The sequence below is a fragment of the Orbicella faveolata genome, unplaced genomic scaffold (assembly GCF_042242905.1).
Source record: "Orbicella faveolata isolate gen_17 unplaced genomic scaffold, um_ofav_v1 contig_4, whole genome shotgun sequence".
NCBI lineage: Eukaryota > Metazoa > Cnidaria > Anthozoa > Scleractinia > Merulinidae > Orbicella > Orbicella faveolata.
In genome coordinates, this window is record NW_028301569.1 from 8,818,772 (window position 1) to 8,838,799 (window position 20,028).

Consider the following 20,028-nt stretch of genomic DNA (forward strand, 5'->3'; position numbering starts at 1 on the left):
ATTTTGAGCCTGGGCAGTTCAAGGCCTGTTCAGTTTATGAAGGTCAACATTTTAGAACCTTAAGGGAAACTAGACATTTTTAAAAATTGACTAGATCTACACATTAATTACTTGAAGTAAGGCAAAGAAGACATACTTTAAGTTGACAAAACCTTGTGAAAAAACCCATTGGTCAAAGAACTTCAAAGTATTTTTTGTCCAATCAAGGAAAGGCATGGCTTTCACCAATGAGTGTCATAATTAACCAAATTTCTGAAGACTGAATTCCACCAGGCTACATGTATAATGGTACACTGCACCTGTTCCTCAAAGTGATTATTTAAAAGCACAGTCCACTACAGATAAAGAAAAACTTTGACTGACCTGCCATGTCTGATGTATTTCACTTCCTCCACTGATGTTGCGGTGTTTAAATGTTTCTTGTTTTCCTTAATAAGAGATACAAACATATTGAGTAACTTGTGATTTCTTACTGTTGGTATACTTTAGCATAATTAAACCTAATAAGAGTAGGTACACTTTTGAACACCATTGCAGATACCAGAAATATAAACTGACCTGATCTAGCTGTATCTGACTCCTCCATTGATCTTAGTTGTTCTATGTTGTTGTTTGCTTCTTGTTTGCCTGATAATAATGAAAAAAATTCAATGAAAGAGTCCTATCAGTAGCTGTTTACTTTTGAGTAAAAGTTATTAATGTAACATTGAAAATAGCATTAAAAATGCTACATTAATAAAAGTGATATCTGAACAGCAGCTTTATTTACATTTTTCCAGCAACCCATAATGTGTTGCCTTCTCCAGGTAAATAAGCTCATCATTCAACCTTCTCAACACATTGCGATCATCTAGTGTTCTTTTGAGTGAGGTCTTAAACTAATTTATCATCTGGCTTGTTCTTGTAGCCGATATTCATGTATTGCATGCTCTGATTGGCTAATCGTAGGGCATTATTCTCCCATAATACCCACGGGCCGATTACAGGCATGAAAACACAAAAGAAAAAGCCATAAATTATAATAAACAACTTGTCAACCTTGAACGTTGCATCTTTATGGGAAAATCTCAAACCTCAACCTTGCTGTATTGACCTCGCTATCGCTCAGTCAATACGGCAAGGTCTTGGTCTGAGATTTTCCTCACTCTCGCTTAATAAGAAGTTAGTAATATTTATTAGTGTAGTCAATGTTCCAAGCTTTTGCAGATTCACAACATCATTGACTTGACTTGACGAAAAAAAATAGTCTAACACTCCACACAAAAGAACACTAGATTGTGTGATTCCAGAAAATATCCATACCCCCACCATGGAGGGAATTGGAAATTCCAGCGCCTGGGTGAGGTGGGGTGGGGTGGGGAGTCAAAGACCCAGGAAATTCAGGGGGGGTTGGACGGTCAATTTAGTTTCCAGATGCCCTTCGATTCAATACGGTTTCAAGTATCAATCTAGCTGTTAAAAAAACATTTCTTGCCAGCTATTTAGTACATGTAGATCTTTCACATGAAAAAATAGTAGCTGGAATACTTGTAATTGAATCGCATAATATTTGAAATAAATTTTCTTTCTTCAAAAACAACTTTGGAAGCTAACAAATGAGAAAAACGTACGTTGCGTGGAAATGGCTGTCATTACTTGTTACCAGTCTATATGGAGTCATCTTGTGGACCAAAAAGCACTGGTGACTAGCCTAGTTTGTTTTCGAATCGGTCTTGGAAGCTGTCGAGTGGTAGTCGATTTTTTTCATGAAAATTAGTTTCTTTATTAAGGTAGAAATGATGTTACGATTTCACAAACTTGAGAATTTCTTATTCCTCTTTACCTCTGTCTGTTTGTATATAATTTTGCTGTGGGCTGTTAGTCGTCAAGTCACTGGCTACTTGGCTGTGTTCGTCGACGAAAACTTCAAAAATGTAACTCTTACAATATTTACCGCCTATCTATTTCTCAGTTCAAATAAAGTGAAGTAATATATCAAACACGAGAGACCATGTTTGACCACATTTCCAACACCAAGAAGAGAGTTGAAAATATGACGTGCAACAGAGTATTTTTGACGAACTTCGAGGTGTTTGGAAATGTGGTCAAAGATGTCTTGAGTGTTTGACATATCTCCTCAATCGAAACTAAAACTAAGGAGAAAATGGAGGAATAAAATCATAAAAATCTATGCTAATTAAGATCAGATATCCAAACACTGTCATGGTCATGATTTCCTTTGTTTGAACTTGATGAATGATTACTGAGTTTGAGAAAAAATATTTCTTACATTTGCCTTGACTGTTCGTGCATATAAAAGCCTACATATCCATTGAATATGATTACAAATTGCAAAACATTCAGCCATTTTCAGCAGTATTGTAATAAAACTTAACCTTGCTTTCAAACTATTACCATGTGGTTGGTCGAGCAAAGATGGCAGCAAAGTGTGCTCCCGTATACAGTCTGGACAGACTGATTTGTTTACATTCTTTTGAAAGAAATCACGTACCAAAACAGGTATTTGAAAAAAGTTATTTGACTTCGGAATTGTTCTTTCATAAACCTATTGTGTTCTTCTTTGCTTACAGATGAATATCAATGGCACAAAACGATACGGTTCATTCCAATGATGAAATTTCGCCAGTCAACCCAACTGATTCTAAAACTATACAGTCTGAAGTCGCAGACAAGACCTTGTCAACTTTGCAATTTTTGGAAAGTCGTGAGCCACGCAAAGGGCCATCAATTGAAGAAATGAAAGACTTACTTTGTTCATTGTTTAGAAATTCATTTGACAAGCCTGTTCACAGTTTTTACACTTGCAGCTGTGAAGGAAGCCGATGTACTTCGGTAACCCAAACAGAGACAAATCATTTAAGGGCAGCGAGCAAAATAGATCGGTGCCAGCATATATTCATCATCAACTTTACTAACTTTGATGCCCAGAAAGCTGGAAATTGTATTTCCAAGAGTTTAAATTTCAAAATTTTCTGGGGGAGCATGCCCCCAGAGCCATCTACTGAAGGTGGCCTTATGGCCACCCATATATCCTGAGCCACCTACTTTTATACTGGCAGACATCTACTTCAAATGTTATTGAAAGCACTGGCTGGCAATTGTTTTCGCAATAAAAGTATGGTGTCAATTTCATCCACGCTCATCCTATCAGTCCTCAAGTGGAAATTGTACTGCATTTACAAAAGGACTTACATGTAGTCATATTGGAAGGTAATTTGACAAGTTACTATTTTATCTATTTTCTTTTAGAGCATGTTTAAAGAAACTGTTGAATGTTTTCTTTGTGTGTATCTTCAGATGTTGCAACCAATTGAAAATAAACAGCAGTGACATGAAAAAGTGTTTGGCGTATTTACTGTAACTTAATTAACACACTTTCTTGCCAAAACTCTTTTTCCAGAGGGTATGAGGAGTGTACATAATACTTGTGGAAATTCTGGAGGGGTGGGGGGGGGGGGGGGGGTATTTTTGTGTTCAAAAACTGGAAATTCCAGGGAGGAGGGGGGTTTACATGAAATTTTCTCCGTGATGGGGGTATGGATATTTTCTGGAACTACACATTACCCAATATGCCACTGTAGAGCAACCTTCAATGCTTGTATCAAGATAAGTTAACACTCATAACACAGGAGTCCTGGGATCTTTCCACTAAGATAACAGTGTCGTGTTCAATAACGGTGTTATACCCTTTGTCAATTCTCAACAGAAAGAATTCCAACTGGTACTACATGTGATTGTAGTACTTGTAGCTACTATGTAAGGCTGCCATCTCCCATATACAGTATATACACACAAAATTACCTTTTTAATAGCTTTATCTGACGTCCATCATTGGTCTTTCAGTACTCCAGCCCTGCCACTTTATGCTCATGTTCTTCATGTTTTATCTGATAAGTAATACAGACATTTTGATAAGCAACATACTGTCTACAATGTACTTTTTCAATTAGGATATCTAGCATCATGTGTAATGTTCAAACAATCAGTCAGTTGTCAATCAAGTAAATATTACATTACTATAAACCAATGAAAAGTTTACATTAAAATAAGGGTTAGCCCTTTATTAACCGCGCGGCCATGGGCCGAGTGCGGTTCATGGTTTACCCGTGGTTTTTTTTTTCGACTTGTGTGCGAGCAACCCAAGCTTCCACTCGGCCAAATTTTGAGTCACGCAACCTGTGATGTTTACTCGCCAATAGCTGTTTAAACATTAATAAATCTCATCTTTCGTGGGAAAAAATTAAAAACCCAGCGCTCGTCAAAATTATATTTTTTCACCAGAAATTTAGCTCGGAACATATACATATTTATATTCGTTTGAATCGTCGATGAAATGACCTTTTCCGGATATTTTTTCCTTCGGGGTCAACCGAAACTTCCGATTACAAAATCATGCCGAACCCACACATTGCAAAAAACTCTCTTCAAAACCCTGACTTCGAAGCGATATAACACTTCAGCGTTAATAGTTACCACACATCGGCAGACGGTAAATCTATTCCTTAACAATCCAGCTTTATCATGTTAAAATTTCAGCGAAATCGAACAAAACCAGAATTAATTAGAATTTTTTTGTGACCTCACTCCCCAGACTTGACCTAACAAAGGAAGCCACAGTCGCCCGTAGCAACCGAAAAACACGAATACAACAAAGCCGACGTTTCGGCCACAAAACTCCAGAATTATCGCCTGAGAGCTTAAACTTGAATGGGAACATCTTTTTCGAACTTTTTTCAACTGATTTAGACGAAATACTGGCCTCGATGGGCTACAAAAAAGACCAAGAGAAAAACAGAACAAGACAGCAGAACAAGCCGATAATATTTCATCGCATGGCTTTCGGCACGAAAACGAAAATACAGCTTACTTCTGGATAAATTCAGCCTTAGAAGCCAGCAGCCGGTCCCAAATTACTTTCTGTATCGTTACAAATGTCTTGACTTCCATCTCCGAAAGATTTTGCCCCAAGTTTGAGCAAATAAACATTTCGTCGACGGTGACCACCATTACGGTGGCCGCCATTATGGTGGCTTGCATACTAAATTAGCTAAGTTAACAAAATTCTCCCGAGGGGGGGATATGACAAATTTGGTGAGAATCAAAAGTAACACCAATTTTCTGTCACGTTTTCAATCTGTGGTCACTGGAGTGACCAAAATCGATACATCGGTCGGGATAGAGTTTTATTATTAAAATATATGACTTGTGTGACTACTTTGCTAGCCCTTTACTTGTGGAAAACACCAATTAAATTTAATCATGATTTTTAAGAAAGAAAGCTGTTGTTAATAGTGTTATTATTGTGTCGTTCATATTGTTCATGCCCATACATATCCCGAAGAAAGTTCTCGATTAAGACCATTACGTCATCGGAGATTTGTCAACGGCTACCACTGATGGTGCAATAATACAGTTTGTGTTGATCAAGTGATGTGATGTCTACAGTAAGAAAAGAATCATCAATGACTGCTTTGGAATGTGCACTGCGTTCCGACGGTAGTGCTAAGCGAACCGTTAAATTTTAAAAGCACGGTTATAAGATCTAACAGATCTTCTTGTTCAGGTTGTTGGGAGGGCAGGGAGAAGGGGACAAATTCTGAAAAAGAAAGGGGAAACATTTGAGGAGGGAAAAATGTCAAACAGGCATGAAAAAAATTCCCCGCATGGCTTGAAGGAGGAGAACTAATAGTATGCAGTTTAAACAAATTACATGTAGGAGTAGTTCCTCTTTCACTTAGTCCCTTGTGAATGATGCAAAAAAAAAAAAAAAAAACCAAGGAAAAATGGCCTTGTGAAAACCTGAGGCAAGAAGTCCAGGAAAGGAGGGACTACCGACAAAGCCAGAGAGTTTAAATTATGCATTGTTCTCATTATGCACAAAGATGATTGGCTTATGACAGGAGCATTGACAATGCATTGTCAATATTCAAGATACAAGTGACACCTTGTAGGAATGTTTATCTTGCCCTCTGAAAACACAGTAGAAAGCATTGAAACTGGAGCAAATAAAACCATTGGAATTGTAGCTTGTGTAGAAGGCGTTCCTGTACAAAGACCTTTTCTGCATTCTGGCTGCGGGTAAATTGGAGCGAGAGCAAAAATTCGGCAAAGCAGGGGTTGGTGGGGCGAGAGAGGGAACATTTGCCTGCAAACCCGTCGATTTTACAAAATGCCCACTGGTTTTCATGGTTGAGTTCATTTATTGATTGACAATTTTGTCACTGAGCTAAAATCACAAACATAATTTTGTCAGTTAAAATTTGGAATCAACTATCAGTACTGAGTAAAGGATGTTGAGATTGAAAAAATGATTTTATCAGTTGAAATTTGGAATCATCTATCAGTTGTCAGTAAGGAAATTGAGATCAAAACATGATTTTCTCAGTTAAAATTTGGAATAATCTGTCAGTTGTCAGTTAAGGACGATCAAAGCATGATTTGTCCGTAAAACTTAGAAACCATCTGTCAGATAATTTTGCCCTTACAATTTCAATACATTATCAAGCAAAAATGTGATGAGAATAAAGAGAAACATCAACTAGGAAATATTGCACAAACAAATTTTCAAAACTCGCTACCCCAAAATATCACAATTAGTAGGGAGAATTCATAATTATTTTGAGCCCGTGCACTTCAAGGCCTGTTCAGTTTATGAAGGTAAACATTTCACGAACCTCAGGAGAGACTAGACATTTTTAAAAATTGACTAAATCTACACATTAATTACTTGAAGTACGGCAAAGAAACCATACTTTCAGTTGGCAAATCCTTGTGAAAAAAAACCTATTGGTCAAAGAACTTCAAACTATGTTTTGTCGAATCAAGAAAAGAAATGGATGTTTCCAAATAGTCTTGACACCAAGGAGTGTCATTTAACCAAATTTCTGAAGACTGAATTCCACCCTACATGATTGTATAATGGTACACTGCACCTGTTCCAAAAAGTGATTAAAATTATAGGGAAACACTAGTCCACTACAGTTAAAGAAAAACTTTGACTGACCTGACATGTCTGATGTATTTCACTTCCTCCACGGATCTTTTGGTGTTTCTGTGTTTCTTGTTTTCCTTGATAAGAGATACAAACATGTTGTTGAGGTACTTGCAATTTCTTACTGTTGGTATACACTATAGCATTATAAATCTAACTGATGGAATTATAAACAATTATTGGATGACGCTTTTATGATATCCAGAATAATCAAGGTTGAGGTAGGGGTTATCAGGCTGAGGCTGATAACCCTTACCGAGACCTTGATTGTTCTGGATATCACAAAAACGAATCTTATACTGTTTTATTATACATTGAACGGAAAAAAAAAAAAAATGGAGGTCATGTTTTTGCTTCTTCACTGATGGCAAGCATCACAAAGCATGCGAACTTGGCATGATTACTCACAGAAATTGTGCACCACGGTCATACATGACATGATTTCCCATGATCTTGAGCGTCCTTGACGTAATTATTGTACAATCTGCAGCTAGATGATGTCACAGGCGCTGATTTTGAAAATTCACTGTACGCTTTCAGCTGATACAGTATGAAAAGAGATGTAGTGAGGTTGATGTATAATAACAACTAATAAGTGTACATGTAGGTACACTTGCAAACACCATTGCAGATACCAGAAACGTAAACTGACCTGATCTAGCTGTATCTGACTCCTCCATTGATCTTAGTTGTCCTATGTTGTTGTTTGCTTCTTGTTTGCCTGATAATAAATGGAAAAAAAAATCAATGAAAGACCTACATGTATCAGTAACTGTTTACGTTTGAGTAAAAGTTATGATAATTATGTAACACTGAAAATAGCATTAAAAATGCTTTGTTAATAGATGTGATCATTTGAACAGTGATTTTATTTACATTTTTCCAGCAGCCCATAACACGTTGCCTTCTCCAGGTAAATAAGCTTATCATTCAACACATCAAAATTATACAGTGTTCTTTTAAGTGAGGTCTATATTAATGTAATTAGTGAAGTCAATATTTCAAGCTTTTGCAGATTCACAACATCATTGACTTGACTAAACACAGTAGTTGCTTAACAACACTAAATTATCCAAAATGCTACTGAAGGGTAACCTTCAATGCTTGTATCAAGATAAGTTAACACTCGTAATACAGGAGTCCTGGGATCTTTCCACTAAGATAACGATCTAAAGTTCCCCTTTGTCAACTCTCAACAGGAAGAATTCTAACCGGTACTACACGTAGTATATATGAACAAAATTACCTTTTTAATAGCTTTATCTGACATCCACCATTGGTCTTTCAGTACTCCAGCCCTGCGACTTAACATGTATGCTCATGTCTTTCATGTTTTATCTGATAGGTGATACAGGCATTTTGATAAGTGACATACTGTTTACTTTTTCAAGTACAATATCTAGCATTACATGCACATTGTTCAAACAATCAATCAATTAATCAATCATTCAATTAAATTTACTACAAACCAATGAAAAGTTTACATTAAAATAAGTGGTAGCCCATTATTCAGATTATTATACGTTGTAGTCACCATCTGTCTTCTCATTGGCTAAAAGCCTACAGTTAATTCTGGGAAAAAGCGCAACCTACAGATTATTCACTAATCTGCTATCAGATTAGTGAATAATCTGTATGTTGCGCATGCAATGCATGATTTCCAAGACCAATGTCAAGTTCACAGACAGCAAAGTAAGAACATGCCTTGTTGAAAATAAATTGTGTTCGCTGCGATAATGCGTTTGTCGTTATTTTCTTTAAAACAATGTTTAATAAAACAATTATTAGATTCGGTTTTTGTGACATCCGAGACAATCAAGGTCTCGGTTGGTGTTATCAGCCTCAGCCTTTGACTTAGGCTGATAACACTTACCTCGACCTTGATTATTCTGGATATCACAAAAACCTCATCCAATAATTGTTTATTATTGTTGGGAGGAGGGGGGAAGGGGACAAATTCCGAAAAAGAAGAAAACATTCGAGGAAGGAAAAATGTCAAACAGGCATGAAAAAAATTCCCTGCATGGTTTGAAGGAGGACAACTAATAGTATGCAGTTAAAATAAACTAAGAGAAGCTCCTCTTTCACTTAGTCCCTCGTGTCTAATGCAAAAGAAAACGCAAGGAAAAAATGGCCACATGAAATCCTAGGGGCAAAAACCGCAAGAAAGGAGGGACTACCGACAAAGCCAGAGAGTTTAAATTATGCGTTGTTCTCATTATGCACAAATATGCATGATTGGCTCATGCTAGGAGCGTTGAAAATGTGTCGACAATCTCGCCTTCTGAAAATACAGTAGAAAGCATTGAAACAGGGGCAAATCAAAGCATTGAAATTGTGTTTCACAGACCATGAAGTTGTTGTGATTCTGCCAACAGGCTTTGGAAAGAGTTAAATTTGTAGGGAGTTTAGTTTGGCAAAGCTATCTGTCTCCAACCCGCATGCAAGTATGTAAGAACAAGTCAGTAAATTGACTGACAGAGCAGGGAGTGACAGAGAATGATGCAGAATGCATGATAAGGTTGATTTCTCTGCCTTTGTCAGTACTCACTCCTTTCACAGCGACACTTCTCATGGCTTCTCGCCCCTGGGATTTTGCCCTGCCAATCTTTCCTGAAGGTTTCCTTTTGCATTATGCACAACAACCTAAGCAAAAGACCGACTACTCATGGTTTACATGTAGTTAAAATTCATGTACATGTATTTCCCACATCAATGATCTACTGTGAAGGCCAATCCCAAATTATACTTTTAAACCAGGGGCTCTTTGCTTATGTTACATGCATGAGCAATTGCCAATCACTTTCTACTACCAATAAGAACTGAATTAAAAATATTAATAATTTCCAGGGCTAAGACAGATAATCAAAAAGTAAAACTGACTGTCAAAACACAGCAGTGTGGATAAGTCACCACTGCATACTCCACGTTATAAGCTCCTGTTTATCTTTACAAATTTGACTTGTGAAAAATGCAGCTTAGAAGCTTGCACTCCCTGGGAGGGGTTACAATATTATATAAGGTATTAGGTATGTATAGCCCCAAAGGTGGGGTCAGAAAAAGGGTATCGATATTGGCCATTTTGGTCTCAAATAGGGTATGGTTTCTGCACTCTAGTCTTGCAGTGGCTAGAAGAAGCTACTCTTTCATCAAAAAGCCCTTCACAATGCCTTTAACATTGGTCTGAAATAGGGAACTAATTAATGAGGCAGGTCTGAAACAGGACTTAAAGACAGGGCTTCTGATATTTTGTGCGGCTGCAGAGCTGCGAATTTCAAGTAAATCTGAGAAATCCTGCGAAATTCACAAAACAAGCAAAATCCCACAAAATTTGCTAGAAATCTTACCAAAAACTTGTCGGTACAACATGTTTGAAAGTCATCTTGGCTGTTGGGGCTGCTTAATTGCTGTAAACTTACTAAATTACCTTGAAACTTCGTCGCTGCAACGAGTAAACAACATCCCAAAACTACAAGGCGTTGTTAGATTAATGTTGCGAAAAACTGGGCAGCAGGCACAAGGTAAAAAGCTTTGTGATTGGCGCATTTCTAGAGCGCACTGTTCTCAAAGGAGCAAATGACGTTCTTTGTTAAAAATAACCTCGTGGTCAAACATAGAGCAAACCGCGACAGTACAGTACGAAAGTCCAAATGAAAAAACGAGAATCAAACATACCGTATTTCCTTTGTGTAGTAGGTTTTTGGTGTCTCTCGACTGGTTGCCTCAGATTTTGAAAAAAATCAGGAATCAACGTAAACAGAACTTTGAAGATGAGGCAAACAACATGCAATTGGATAAAGAAGATGTTCAACGAAGCAACTTAATAGTAAATATCTACGTGTAACTCTTGTGTTTTTAATATCCTGATTCTCTTATTTGTTTTTATTGTGTTCAATAAGCTTACTTGTAAAGTACGATTTCATATTGTGATACGAAGCCTGAGTAAATGCTCTAAGAGTGTCTAGTTTCATTAAAAACGTTCCTCAAATCAGCACAAAACCAATTGCTTTCCAGCAAAATTTGCCCAGAAAACTCCCGCAAAATTGGCTTTTTTTTGCTGATCATTTTTCAGCAAAATTGGTCTTGAAAATTCCTGCGAAATTGGCTGTTTTTTTCTGCAAATTTGTCCCTGAAAATCCCGCGAAATTTGACTTTTTTTTCTGCAACCTACCAGAAGCCCTGTAACTAGGGTACTGAATTTTTCATCATGTCATAAATAGTTTCTAATAAAAAAAAATTTCAAGAAACATGTAAGCAAGAACATCAACGCAAGTAAAGTAACATGACATTTCAACGACTTCACATCATCATTGTCGAATGAGTACATTAAAAATAATGGCAACACATATTTAAAGTACTTAGGATGTGAGAGAATCAATTAGCAAATGTAACATGAAAACATTCAGGTAATTAAGAGCCACTGCTTACAAATATGGAGAATCTGACGACAGGTCAGAAAATTCAGATTTTCTTTTATTGCGTCAAAAAGACCCTTTTAGTGAACTATTTTAAGAAATATACTGTCAAAGTTCCAGCAAGTTCCAAGTTCCAGCAAGAAATCTAGGATAGTGCAAAATACCGATCAATCAACCAAGATGGCCAATGGAATTTATGCAAAATTGCACATTTTCAACAGGCCAGTACAGAAAGAAGGGAACTCGCCTGGATTTCATATTCACACAGTTTGTAATTTACACTTTGATCATTCCTCTGAGCTAAAAGTCATCTTGAAGTAAATACTTTTTGTCTACTGCTTGGCCGTTTGAAAAATACAACTATCGCAATTTAATTTACACGTAAAATTTCAACTAATTTTAGAGGGTCATGACTCTTCTAGTATACAAATTTCTTGACAAATAAAAGGTTCTAAAGAAAGAGCTATGCTATGGGTATACCATATCTAAATGACTAGTTTGGCCCAAGAAAATTAAGTGCGCTAGATGAAAAACTATAAAGCGTATTTTGACCAATTGTGCCATTTTTGGACAAGCGAGCAAGAGCTTCGATTTTGCAGTCATCTTTATAAACATAATTTGACATGTTTCATAACACAAACTATTCGTAAACATTGTATTTTGTAAACTTAAGCAGTACTTTAAATAATACCTCAGAATAAGCCTTGGTTATAGTTGACACAGTCCTCTAGAAATCAGCCGCCCAAGCAGATGATTTTGGCAAAATGTCGGCCTTCGAGGTGGAATGGTGGTCCTGCATTCAAAAATTGAGCACCTTTGGCAAATAAATGGACATCGCTACAGTGTACTTCTTCCTTAGTTATCTCTTGTTATTAGTTCTCTCTTTTTACTTTAAAATAGGGAACCAATCTCGACTGCAACGATTAATAGAACGTTTGCTTGGAACGAAACGCAAGAGTACATGTAACGTCCAGTGTAACGTTTGTGTACACAACATTGTTCTCTTTGTCATGGTGTCACGCTTTCACCACGACAACATATCTAACACGCTGGCTGACCAGTCACAGTTTTAAACTGCTGCATTTGATCTTCTTTCTCTACATTGTTTTAGAAAAAGATACATAGGGAAAATGGCCAAAAAAGAAGTGGCGAATGTTTCTTGGTTTTATCTGTCAAATTTACGGCAATTTTGGATTGTGAAACTCCTGTTCATGACTTTATGGCCTGTCCCAATAGTCAAGTTGTCTTCTCACGCAGATTCCTACAGGACTTTGCCATCTATAACTAAGGCCATTTCTGAGGTACGTATGATTTAAATTATTGCTTACATGTGTGATACACAATGTCAAAGAATAATTTGTGTCATGAAACATGTTGAATTATGTTCATAAAGATGGTTGCAAAATCGAAGTTTTCAGCTCAGTCCTCCAAAAACAGCGCAATTGGTCAAAATACCCTTTGTAATGTTTCATCTAGCACGCTTAATTTCCATGGACCAAACTAGCCATTTTGATATGGTATATCCATAGCATAGCTCTTTCTTCAGAACCTTTTATTTGTCAGGAAATTTGTTTACTAGAAGAGTTATGACCCTCTAAAATTAGTTGAAACTTTACACGTAAATTAAATTGCAGTAGTTGTATTTTTCAATCGGCCAAGAAGTAGACATTGGCCATCTTGGTTGATTGAGTGGTATTTTGAACTTTCCTAGATTTCACAAAAATTTGAACTCGCTGCAACTTTGAAAGTATATTTCTTAAAGGTCAAATGAACCAAAATTTAGACATCTTTTCTTCAACCATTTCATAGCGATGAAATGTAAAAAAACACATGTAAAAGGAAACGTACGGGGAAATTTTTCTTTCTGAGCTGTGAAAAGGAGTAAACAAGTTAAAAATACGAAGACAGCTGGTGGTTCCACAAAAAAGTTTCCAAAATGACCGCTCACTTTAACGGAAGGAATGGAACTGAGACTCTGCTTTGTGACGTCATTGTTGTCTTGAACATTGATGCATTTCTGCTTCAGTGAGTCTTACATGGGGAAGGTTTTGGATCTAAATACAAATCTTATTTTACTTGGGAAATGGCCGAGGAGTTCACCTGTTGTTCGGCGGGCATTGTTCGCTTGTTTTTCGTTGTTTTTTGTCCAACAGCCGGCTTACAATGTTCCATAGTGAAGTTAAAAATCGTCAGTACCACGTCTTTCTCAACTACAAATTGATGAAGCTTGAAAGAGGTCCCAACAAACTCCTTACTACAAGATTTTGTTTGAAGCTATCTTCGGTAAAGTGTTTTACACAAACGTGCAAATGCTTCGATGGCATGAAGCATTTTCTTTTCATTTTTATACACCATTCCCTCTTAAGTTTTGGGTCCTGGGGAAACTTGAAAGTGCTAACTTTTGATTTTGAGCAGTTTTCCTCTGAAGTTCACTGTGAAGTTGAAACAAAACAGTTTTCAATTTCCCACATTTCTTGAGCTCACCAACAGTGACGTCAGAAGTTTTATTTCCGACAATTATCCGACAATTTCCCTGACCGCTCTACGATTATGAAGGATAAAAAACAGTGATTTTAACATTCCAATATCTCCACAATGCTTCGTCCAATTCGTTTGAAACTTCAGAACATGTTTACTTTATACTTAATGAACACATTGAACTCAAATGAAAAAAATGTCTAAATTTTGGTTCATTTGACCTTTAAAATAGTTCACCAAAAGGGTCTTTTTGATGCAATAAAAGAAAATCTGAATTTTCCGACCTGTTGTCGGATTCTCCATATTTTCAGGCAGTGGCTCTTAAAACTTTGGCCCAAATGGAATCCGCTTGTGTGTTTAGTTTTGGTCTTTTGTTCTAAATCGAAAGTGTTTCAAAGATCAAACATTCGAGTTTGCGACAGCATTTCTTTATGACTTTAAAGTTCTTAATTAAGTTGACAGGTGTTAAGCCATGCTCATCCCTGAAATGTCTTCCGATCACGGAATCTTTATGTTCTTCTACGTGTTGATCGAGGTGGCAGCAAGTGTACCCAATATAGTTTGCATTACACAAATCACATGTGAATTCGTATACCACACTTTGCTGGCTTATCAGGGGAGTCATAAATAGTGTAGGGAAAATCACAGATTTTTGTTTAAACAGGGTAAGGGTTTTGGGAAGTGGGCCACACACCAACATCCAATTGTTGTGGGAGTACACCTCCCCCCTCCCTATAGTTTGCATCACACAAATCACATGTGAATTTGTATACAATGTACCACACTTTGCTGGTTTATCAGGGGAATCATAACTAGTGTAGGGGAAATCGCAGATTTTGGTTTAAACAGGTTAAGGGCTTTGGGAAGCAGGCCGCACACCACCACCCAATTGCCGTGGGAATACGCCCCCCCCCCCCACCCCCCCGGCCTGCTTGCCTAAAAGTGTGAAGAATTATGCTTAATGTGGCTTTTTATGAAACACTAGTGGCAAGAAGGAAAGCTAGTCCCCATCAACTTAAGTTAACAATTGTGGAATAATGGAATTAAGACCTGAAACCATCTAAGATGTTAACATCCTTCTCGAGCGAACTGTAAACTGTTGAACTACCTCCAAACATCCCGGCCTAAGATTTAATGTCGTCGAGGTTTTAATTGACGAGATATCGACTTATTTTGGCTAAATAAACTTCACAAAGCATGTGAAATCTTTTTAACCATTTACATACTCAAACGTAGCAATAAAACATGAAGGTTTTCATTGTACATACCGAAGATGATCTGAGACAATATCTTGATGTCGCTTGTTGTTTCTGGCTCTTCAATCAGCGAATTTCCCTCCAGTTTGTTCCACCAGCAAACGTTTGTGTTTTGGACACGTTTGGAAGTATTTCTTGTACAGTAAACAAGGCATTAGGCAAAGTTTGAAGGAAAAAGCCGAACTTCCAAGAACCTCGCGCGGAAAAGGAAGAGCGAAAAATTTGCAATGCAAATTCAAGTTGAGTGCAGGGCTGCCAGTCATTCTTAGCCGGCGGGGCCTTGGCGCGAGGAAAAGGAGGCTCTGGAGATACCGCAGGAGAGGTATGATTCTCAGTAACTAAATCAACTTCTTGAAGGGCTGTAGACAGTTGCTGGAATCAAACATTTGTTATCAGACACCAACAAGAGGATATTTAGCATTGCATTAGTGAGTCTACCTTCATTTCCTGGTATCTAGTCCCCGCCGGCTTATAGGGAAAGAAAAGCGTGGAAGGTATGGTTTGAACCTGGAATTTCTATATGACTTATTTGAGAAAGCTTTAACAGAGAATCTAAAGAGACTGAATAAACAAACAAACGATGAATCAAACAAACAAGTAGACAAAGATACACTCGGGCGAACAAAGGACTGAATTTAGGAGAAGATTCGTTTCTGCCGTTTTTGGTGAAATTATGAAAACGCTGAGAGACAATTTCTTGATCCAGTTTCAACCGTTTTATTTCTCTCTTAAACAAATAAACAATAAACAATCTATAACAACAGTACTTCTGGAATAGATCAGTTGATTACAAATTACGGTCCAGGCCAGCTTTTTTTTCTTTTTGCAATTAACAGTCACGGGCACCTATCACGACATTTTAATCTACACGGCATTAAAAAAAAAAGGTACCAATAAAAGATGTTAAAAGAAATGAAGGCAAAAGGAAAGAAAAAACGCGACACGTAGTCACGGAATAGCTTTGTCAATCGAGGCATGATGTCATTTGTTCTTGTCCGTTGTCAGCCATCTCATTGTCTATTCTGAGGCAGAAATGGCATCGCGCCATCACTGTTCCGGGAAATTACTGGTTTGCTGTTACTTAAAATCTTCTCCCTCTTTTTTGCACTACTTTTGTAATTTGTTGCAATATTGTAATATGTTTTTTCATCAATAAAATAAAATTAAATAAAAAAAAAAATCTTCTCCAAGTTAAGGTAGTCCTCGTTTCTTTATGAACTTTATTTAATAGTCCTCTTCCTTCACACGCGACTTCTGTAACACAAGAAAAACAATATAGCAATATAAAAACAATATAAACAAAAGGAAACAAAACAAAAACTAGTGGCTACGAAGTGGACCCTGGATGCAGCGAACTGGGAATCGATCTTTAAATTTTATCTCATGTCGTGTTCTTGCGCAAGACTAATATTTCTTTCCATAATTACCGGAACCCATGTGTCTGCATAGCTGTGTACTTAGGCGGAGGAGGGGCAAGGAGATTGGGAAAGTTTTACAAGTTCCTTTGCTATAGACCCAAAAGTAATTAGCAGCACTAATAAGCCAGTAACCTCGTAAACTAGACCCGGGGGGTAATCCTATATAAAGAGGACGGGGGTGCTCTTCGTACCTTTTAGGGGTTAAAAAAGCGCTTTTGTTACCTCTTAGGGTGTTTAACCTCAAGAGGTCCACAGCAGGAGCTTTTGCAGTACCTTTTAGGGTATTGAGCCGAAACAAATATGGCAGGAGATAATGTGTTGTTCTGGAATTGGTGCCTCACAGTCCTTTTTATATGAGAGTCCCCCCGGGAAACTAGATCGCTTCCCTTGTACTTACCTCTGTCATGCCTCCCTCAAGATCTGCGGACTTGTCTCCAGTTTGATTTTTGGATTGTTTACTTCTCGGACGCAATATGTACACCAGAATACACTCCAATAACACAAGAAACACAAATAGAAAGGAGACGATCAGATACCAATCGATAGCCTTGGCATAACTGACTTGTGGAAGCGCGGTATTAACAGATCCCAGTAGAAACATTACAGTGAAGCGAGAAGAGTGGTAATGCCCAATCCTACTCGGCCATCCATGTCGTCCGGGTCCAACCAAAACACAATCCAACTGATTGTGAACACAAGGGTGTCTGAGAGATAGACTTGACGATGCGTCGTTTACAAAAGTAATTGTGTTTTTATTTTTAAGACGTAATTGTTGAATAATACAATAAACGACTAGCCCTTAGCTTGATCAAACAGTTGCTTTGAAAAATATTCATTTCTTTGCATTTTGGGTAGAGTCGAGCTTGGAACAAATAACTCATGATACCATAAAAATTAATGGCAGATTTCAACCAGGTAAGGCGTGGTCTAGTGGATTAGGGGATTCACTTCAGAGCGGGAGGTTGCAGGTTCGAGCTCTGTCGTGGAGCTCGGGTAAGTTAGGGAATAATAAGTTGGAGGGAAAAGAACACCGGAGCCAGTTAGGGGGCTAGAAATAGGGATATAACACGGGGTAATTATGAGTTAGAACAACAATAGAAAAATCGGGGTGCTAGGAGGTAGGAAGAGGGAAGGAATTAGAGGGTAGGAACACAAGGAGTAGGGAAAGGGGGGAAGGGAAGTCTCGAAAGGGTTCCCTCGAAGGGGAGAGTGCGTGGGGGAGGGGGACTTAAAAAGGGGAACAAACCAAAGGGTGCGAAAGAAGGGGGTTTTGCACTAGAGAGCACTCATTTTCATTATTTTGGAAAAAAAAAAAAAAGAAAAAGAAAAAAAAGAGACACTACCGGGCAAGATACGATATTTACTTTTTTAATTACGTAAAAAGGAGATAAATCATTCGGAAATATTCCTCAATGTGTGCTGCTCGCAAGTTGGTTGCTGTTAGGAAATAGCCGTATTTAATTGTAATAAACTGATAACAAGAAAACTCTCGCTAATGTTAAAGTGATAAACCAGCTAACATATATGCATAATTTAAGCTTATAATTATGAATAATCATGATAATTATGAGGCAAGATATGTAAAATTCAATTTTGAAAAATAAAATAAACAAAAATAAATGGGTATCAGCTCGAAATATATAAATGTTATTTACCGGGCGGGAGGTCCGTGTGGGAAAAATTTGTGCCCGAGGTCTTGTCCGAAGGCCTCGGGCCGTACTCAAGACCAAGGGCACAGGTTTTTCCCAAACGGACCGACCTAGCCCGGAAAATAACTTTTTTTTGTTTTTGTTTTGGATGTCTTCTTTTTAAAGTGGGAAAAGAGATAGGAATAAAGGACATCACGTAACTTCCCGCGTGCTCACAAAGCACCGAAGACCAAAGAAAATAATGTGAGCATGATTTTCAACTGTTGGCTTTTATTTTGACGCGTGAATACACACTCATATAGACGTAAAAAGAAAAAGCCATGCAAAGTCATTGAAATGAAAATCACCTGTCAAACGTCAAAAGTGTACCACGCTGCAACTGAATAAAAAACGCATGCTCCGAATGGCTCAAAATATCGATCGAATGTTCAATTAATATGGATGAAAGAAGCGAACACGGCGAAGTTTACCGTTCCTAACGACTTAAAACTTGTTTTACTGGCGATGGATTTGACAAATCTAACTGTCACGAGGAAACTTCGACGTCATCTGAATCAGTCATCTGAAATGATAACGTGGCGTTTTCGCGGCCTTGACTGATGCTTGGATGTGTTCGCCACCGCTGGAAGGTGCACACGCACTGTTGAATGAAAAATAAACGTGCATCCCTCGATGCTTCTGATGTTGGAACCAGTGAAAAAGCCAGAGAAGCCTTGTTCTTAGCCCAAAGAAGCTTGCTTTTCTTCTTGCTGTTTGAATGGCTCTAGTTTCCAGGCTTTGACTGCTGGTTTAACTGGTGCAGCGTTTGAGAAGATGGGAGATTTCTTCTTGCCGCTGCCGGGATCAAAACCAAAGACATCTTGCGTTGGTGTTCGTCTGAAGCTGTCTTATAAGAATCTAAACTTTTTAGATTCTTATGCCCACTCAGTTGTGCCACATAATACATAACAGGAACCTCAAAATCCATCAGCCTTGAAATGCACGTTTTCCTCACAGAATGGTTGGTTACGTTTCCTGGCAGCCCTGCATTTTTAGCCGCTTTCGTCCGAGAGGTGCTCGATTGTACCAGACCGGATTGTCAGGCGCTCTGCTATGGTTTACTGCTAGGAAAAAAGGGGCGTCTGGTTTCTTCATTTCGTCAGGACGATGGCTGGCAAACTTAAGATAAAGACGAACTGAACAGCCCTTGGTATTACTGGCGTGGGCTTTTGTACTAAAAGCCTTGCAGTGGTCGTTTCCCTGTCTTGTTTTTGATCCTCGTTCGGCTTGGCCTCCTTTCCACTGACTGGATCATCTTTTACTGTTATGTAACCCCACTGCAGTCTCCGACACTCGTCTCACGCTCTAAACTCGAAATACATAGACAGTACCCGCCACACCGTGTGCTGGAGAACTTCGGGGTCGTCTTCTCCAAACTGACTAGTTTGAAACAACAAGTCTTCTTTATCTTCTCTTAGCTCGCGGGCAGCCTGTGGACGATTTCCTTTGGCGTTGTTAACTACCAAGTCTCGTTTGCGAGCTGAGAGGACCTCCCTCGATTTGTTGAACTGTTGGTCTTTCATAACATTTGTGCTGGAGTCGTTGTCTTCCAAGTAGCGTTGAATACTTCTCTGGAGAGATGCAAACGAACCTGTCTCCATAGACTCCGCCATACTTTTTACGGACGTCCATGAAAAACCTGCAGAGAAATGTTCAGATCGTAAGTTGTCTTTTTCTTTGTGTTTTTTGAATGTTGTTTAAGTACCTGTCTTGTTCAACGTTGTCACGATTTATAGGCGTCATTTGGTTCAAAGTTTTGCCTCGGGATAGTAAAATTCGCTT

General features: G+C 38.1%; 1 protein-coding gene, 1 long non-coding RNA gene and 1 pseudogene across 5 annotated transcripts in view; all 3 read right to left on the reverse strand.

Annotated features, from left to right (window-relative positions):
- The window catches only part of LOC110048073 (uncharacterized), a 249,869-nt gene extending 234,469 nt beyond the window's left edge, over positions 1 to 15,400 (reverse strand). For 2 of the 4 annotated variants that reach the window (XR_016203139.1, XR_016203140.1), the window contains exons 1-6: positions 15,153 to 15,400; positions 8,238 to 8,329; positions 7,644 to 7,712; positions 7,004 to 7,068; positions 559 to 627; positions 364 to 428 (exon numbers count right to left, since the gene is read on the reverse strand). This is a non-coding gene — a long non-coding RNA (uncharacterized LOC110048073). The remainder of the gene's footprint in view (positions 1 to 363; positions 429 to 558; positions 628 to 7,003; positions 7,069 to 7,643; positions 7,713 to 8,237; positions 8,330 to 15,152) is intronic. The other 2 variants (XR_016203137.1, XR_016203138.1) reach the window with 2 other exon arrangements.
- Positions 1 to 20,028, reverse strand: part of LOC149101340 (uncharacterized) — a 119,555-nt gene that overhangs the window by 44,317 nt on the left and 55,210 nt on the right. The gene's annotated exons all lie outside the window — the stretch shown is intronic.
- Positions 18,971 to 19,887, reverse strand: LOC149101342 (zinc finger MYM-type protein 2-like; annotated as a pseudogene).